The sequence below is a fragment of the Brienomyrus brachyistius genome, chromosome 7 (assembly GCF_023856365.1).
Source record: "Brienomyrus brachyistius isolate T26 chromosome 7, BBRACH_0.4, whole genome shotgun sequence".
In the NCBI taxonomy this organism is placed as follows: domain Eukaryota; kingdom Metazoa; phylum Chordata; class Actinopteri; order Osteoglossiformes; family Mormyridae; genus Brienomyrus; species Brienomyrus brachyistius.
In genome coordinates, this window is record NC_064539.1 from 30,177,101 (window position 1) to 30,183,481 (window position 6,381).

Genomic DNA, 6,381 nt, shown 5'->3' on the forward strand with positions numbered 1-6,381 from the left:
AATTTTTAATTTGCAATATCAATACCCATAATTTTTATTTGATGAATCTTACTCGCGTAAGTAGGGATGCAGTCTTCTTGTTTTATATGCTGGAACAAAAAGCCAGTTATTGTGTGAGACAGAGGGATTAATATCGATTCTGGTTCAAAGTTATGACAGTAATATTAGAGAGAAATTTATACTTTTCAGCAGCCAACAGCCTAGGAATGAACAACAATCTCTGTCAAGAAAAAAAAATACATAAAACTATAATGGGCAACGTCTGCATAGAAAGATGCATAATCAACTTTTTGCAAATGAATTCCTTCTGCCCGTGTACCTGCCGCTCCCTGCCAGGAGACGCTCGCTAATCAGTACAGAAACACCTAAAATGACATCCCAAAAGGCCTCGTCTTCAGCTCAGAGCTGAATCCCACCATTCGTTTTTTGTCGTTTGAAGCGTGTTATTCGCCCCATTTGTACTTGGGCTTTGGACACAAGCATATGCTAAACAAAACAAATGTAAACAAATGTAATTTGGATCTCCATTCCAAAGCACAGTCAGGACAATAACAGGATCATCATTCTAAAAGATAATCTGGACAGTCGAACAGAAAACTTAAAACTCCATGCGTGTCCAGCAGAACCTACCAACAGAATGTTGCAGACTGAGCCCCCAAACTGTTTGCTCAGACTATTATTGTGCCACAAACCATTAGCCAAAGTCATAAGCTTTTATATCACCCCACTCAAACAATTAATGCGGTTTATTAAAGTAGCCCAAAACAAACGGAACCCCACAGTAAGGTTCTAAACAAACAGAACCCGACAGTAAGGTTCTAAACAGAGTAGCAGAGCCTGGTTTGGATAAGTTCTCGAGGCCTGCCCCTGAGAGGCGACAGACAGCAGACGTGCTGCTGGGATACTTTTTAAATTGCACTGCCAACATCTGGCACAGTACTATACTCTTACTTTCTTAAGTCTTGGCGTTTTAACATCATACTTTCAGCTCACAGGCACATTGTGGCACTTAAATGAGAAATAGTTTTTATAAGCTAAAGGGCCGAAGGCTTGCCTGGGATTTTGGGTTTCTGCAAAACAGCCAAATTTCATAGGCGCTGTGTCACCCATTCGGAAGAGCTGACATACAAAGAGAATAAGAATAACTAATCACTACTAGGAGAAGTGAAACACGTACGAGTTTCTCCCTCACGACCATTTACACCGGAGTGAATTCCCACATTACGTCAACTACGGTGACACATGTATTGGACGTTTTTGTGTAAACCAGCTAAGCTTTATATTATTTTATATGATTAATAAAGACATGTACAGCTAATTAACCACCGAAATGCTGGCAGGAAATCGGTGCTTTCAGGAAGTCGGTGTTTTCGACCTCCAGGTCTGAAGCCAGACGGAAATTTCCCAACAAAGCTGGCCCAGTAAACTCCCAGCAGCTGGCCACGCTCCTTGCCCAGGAAGCCGTCTTGAGCCCATTCCTCTCCACTTATAGCCGGGGCCTGGTGCAGCATGGCTGTCTGATCAGACCAGCAAACTGGAATCACGCAGCTCACAATGGAAATGCCCTCGCCCGAGACTGCCAGCTTCATGTCCACAAGGACCATTCCCCAACTCATAGTGGTGGCCCATCTCAAAGACCGGCTCCACCTATAAATAAACCGCTGCAGCCTGTCCGTTTGCTCATACCTTGACGGTGAACTCTTAAAAAAAAACGTACGGGACCAGCCACCTACCTGTGATTTTTTAATTTTTTTTTTTGGGGGGGGGGGAAGCCAAAATCCAAACTCTTCTTGTTTTCTGCTTCTCCTCCGAAATCCTGAGAGCCGAGCACAGAACACACTCACAGACACACACACACTCACACGGGAAAGGAGCAAATGACGAGGAGTCAGGAATAGAGTGACATCCCCACACACACATAAGATAAGCAAGGCAGCTGAGTTAACACAAGACTCTACTATAAATATCCTGAGCCATGGAGGGGGGGGGGGGGGAGGCTGTTGCATTTTGGGAAACGGTCTGGGAACAGATGACAGGGACATAGGAGAGTGGAACAGAACACAGGGATAGGTGAAGAGACGCATTGGATCCGACAGCAGTTCCCATGCCAATAATATCATGAGCGTCTCTGGTAGGGCAGGTCTTAGTCAGGGCCCTGAGAAGGCAGCATTACAAAAGAGGAGCTTCTACCTTAACACAGACAGACACAGCAGAGAAACAGGGAGAACAGGACCAAACTATAAATAAATATGAAGCACATTATAAACCATTCTGTCCATCAAACAATCTACTGTCAAATTCCATGGCAACACCCCCACTCGAGACCTCCCCACAGGCTGTCAGATGCTTGTCACCTTTTCGACTGACAGGAACAGCTGGGAAAGTGGGAGGAGGCACTGGGTACCAAGGAGACGAAGGCATAGGTCAGTGGGTGGGGGGGGGAGAGAGAGAGAGAGAGAGGGGGGGGGGGGGGAGAGAGATCCTGACAGCAGCCAGAACACTCGCTGACTGCGTCGGACAGCCATGCCAGAGCTGGCACAGGGACGCATGGAGGCAGGAAGGGAGCCGCACATAAGACCAGCGTCTCCCACAGACCTCATGTCAGCGAGAACACGGCTACTGTAACACTGGACAATGACACCGAAATAAAGCCACACGCACAAATAGATCTGAGAGACCACTGTATCCTGGGGTGTCGAGCACAGCAGTGACTCTCCAGAAGGTCCGCTGGAGCCCATAAAACCACAGACAATCACAGTTACACGAAAAAAAAAGGGCCTTTTATTTTTGAACTGTTTGTGTATATAAGCAGTCCAACACTTACATTTCCTAGCAGTTTCAAAACAATATTAAAATAAAATAAAATTTCAATTAATAACAATAATCATTAATAGAATATCATCATCAATAATCATTTCACCGTAATAGTAATAACCCCACGGACAGTAGTATTTGCGTTCTGGCACATCACAAAGAGCTCTCCTGCAGACTGTAAACCTGTATATCTATAGCACAGTGCCCTTGGGTAACTCCTGACAATCGTGCATCAGCTCTATAGAAACAGGGGTCCTGTTCCCCATACAGACAATAAATATGACAGAGAGCCCAAGATCTGTATTAAAACAAAACATTTTCATCTCTAACATATCGGTACAATATCTAAACTTATGTGCAAGATGTGAGCTGACTCCCCACCAGACACTGCAAGCCAAGTGCCGGGGCCAGCCCCCCCCACACACCGAGCTTCTGTCGATATCGAGCGGTTGTGACACAAACTCAGCTCATTTCGTCGTCTCTCTCTCACACACTCACACACACATGCATGCACGTGCTTCCCTGCACGCAGATCGCTTAATGTTTTCTCAGTCACCTTTTTGCAGATCTTTATTTGTCAGACAAACACTTCAACGGACAGATGTGCAGAAGACTACAGAAGGTCAGCCTCATAAAAGTGAATGTGAAGTCACAAAGGAAACAGAATTAAATGGGGGGGGGGGGGTGTGGGGGTGGATACCCTGAAATATTGTTTTAGGAATACAAGAGGGGCTGCCATCTTTGAGAAAGGGTGGTGAGGTGGCTAGGGTTGGGGGGTTGGGGGGTGGCACCACCCAGATGTCATCTGGGACCACAGAGCAGCGGTTTGCTGGGTTACTGGTAGCTCTGCAGACTCTTGATGCTACTGCCCCTCCACCCAAACAAAAATAAAAATTATTCCAAGGACAGACAGAAGCCCTTGTCTAATCCTGTACCCTTACCACAGTACAGGAAGAACCCCCCCCCCCCACACACACACACACAAACCACACGCACATACACTCGCTGGTGATGGGATGGCTGGATGGAGATCTGTCTGGCACACTAACTTGTGAAGCAGATCTAGGCTCCATGAAAGGTGACAGCGTTGATCTGTCAGGGAACTATTGATCGGCAGAGTTTCTCTTTTTAACTGTGCAGAGTCTTTTTAAATGTGGTCGGTCAGCAGCCAACTCCACACATACATTTGGCACATCAAAAGGCAAAAGGGCAGAGGGGTCAGGAGGGTATCACAGAACTTTCCAGAAACACCCTTGTCATCTTGGGCTGTAGTGGCACTTTAATGGGGGAGGGGGGGGCGAAGGTGCCTTTATCAAAGATGGCAGCCTCCTCCGTTGGGGGGCCACTCAGACCTGTCCCACAAATGCACAACTATCAAGAAGCCGAACAGGAAAATGTCACGGCAGGACACTGAAACCTGAAAAACTGTCATTTCGCTTGGCCTTCAGTGCTACCTTGGCAATTAAAAAAATAAAAATAACCTTAAGTTGTGGATGTGCTTCTTCTAACGTTTTACAAAATCAAGGAAATTTAAAGCACAAGAGAAAAAACATCCCTACAGTAAAACATCAACAGACATTCGTGCCACATTCAATTAAGCGTCACAAAATAAAACGCACAGAACAAAAACATCGAAATTGAGCCTTGTACAAAAGGGGTTTAAGTCGTCTCCGTAGTAACCGCGGTAGTTCTCAGGCCTGCTCGCCACTGACATTCGGAGGTTAATCCGCGCATGTGCACGTGGCCTTCAGTCTGCATGCATACGTCCATCTGTCTATATGGCCATAGATACTTATTATGCTGAAGGTGTGGCTGAGAAAGTCCATTTCCCTGACCGTGGCTGGGCTGCCCTGTCTATGAGAGATGACGCTCTCAAACAAGGCCGTCTCTGGAGGGCCTGTGTCTCTGCTTAATGACCCATCTATTACCCACTGGCCAGGAGACCCCCCCCATGTTAAAATGAAGGTATGTGAAGCTTGTTTGACGGAGTTTGGGTCACACGCAGCCCAGTCCTGAGGTACATGCTCACTGCTGTTTCACAGGGGCAGAATCAATTATATTTTTAAAACAGAATTAAACAGCTGAGCTCCCATTGCCCCCAGAGAATCCCAGTCAAGACAGAGGGACAGAAACACAGGACAGGCAGACAGGTAGTTCCCCATATATACAAACATTATCTAGCGTATACTGTAGATGCAGAGAAAGGGTTGCTTTTCTATATACAGTCAGACCAGGTTCCGTCCTGACAGTACCCCGAGTTTCCATCATCCATCAAACACTGCACCCCCCCCGCCTGCCCCCCCAGCCTGCCCCCAGCTCGGGGGTCGAGGCTCGCGTCCTCGCAAGCATCCCGGGGCTGTGATGGCGGGTCACAGGATTCTCCTGCCGGTGCCCCGGGGGCAGCGAGTCCATCATCCCCCATGTCCTTGTGTCTTTTGCGTTTTTCCCCGGACGGCAGTTTGAAGCGTGTTGATATCTGGGGACGTCTGGGACTGGAGCACGTCCTGAATTTGAGACACCTTGAAGTGTCTCAAGTAAAATGTTTATATTGGCACTTTATGCACTTCATTTATCTCTGACACTGGGGAGGAAGAGGGTAGGAGTGTGGGGTGGGGGGACAGATTAGTCAGCTGTCCTGGGGGGTTTCCCCCTGTTCATATCCAAGAGACATTTTTTTTCAATTTAAATCACAAAAAACATTCTAGCCAAAAGAATATCGTTCTCATGACACCAAAACATTCCACCTCCTTCCAGGAAACACACACACACACACACACACACACACACACACACACACACACACACACACACACACACACACACACACACACACACACACACACACACCACACACACACACACACACAGAGTCCATGTTCACTATGATATGTCCCAGCAGCCGGAAAAAACAATCACTCCGCATCCCCACTTTGTCCTTCCTAACCCTTGCATAAAGCACCCCCCCCCCCCCCCCCCCAAAAAAAAAAAGTATCCTCCATGGTGCGGTCCAATCCATTCTGGTCTGCTGCAGCATCCCACCAGGCCAGCGCAGACCAGACCAAGAGGCGGGCAGGCTGAGAGGTGGAAAGAGGGTTCAGCGTAGGAGGTGGAGGAGCTGGTGCTGGGCCTGGAGGGCAGAAGCTGGGCCTGAGGCCAAGGCCGAGGGAGCCGTCGGAACCAGGAGGCAGGGGCCTCTGTCCCCATGCAGCTACTTCAGTGCCCCCCTGCACCACCCTACGGTCCCTGAAATGCCACCGACTGCATTTCTTTGGTTGACTCACTTCCTTCCCAGTCCGACCCTAGCGAGCCTGGCTCTGACCGGCCCAAAACGTCGACTGTCAGATTCTATTGGCCGCTGCTGGAAGGGAAATTCAGACTCTGGTACGAAAGCCGAATCTGTGTCAATCGTACATCTTAAACGGAGTGGGGGTCTCGGCATGTTTCGGCTTACTGGAGATCACCGTCATCAAACCTCATCAGGAATAGTCCCCAGACTAGGCACAGATAACCAGCAGTGCTCTAAGAGGCCACCAGAGGGCGCCAGAAGCACAGTGGCTGCATCCATTG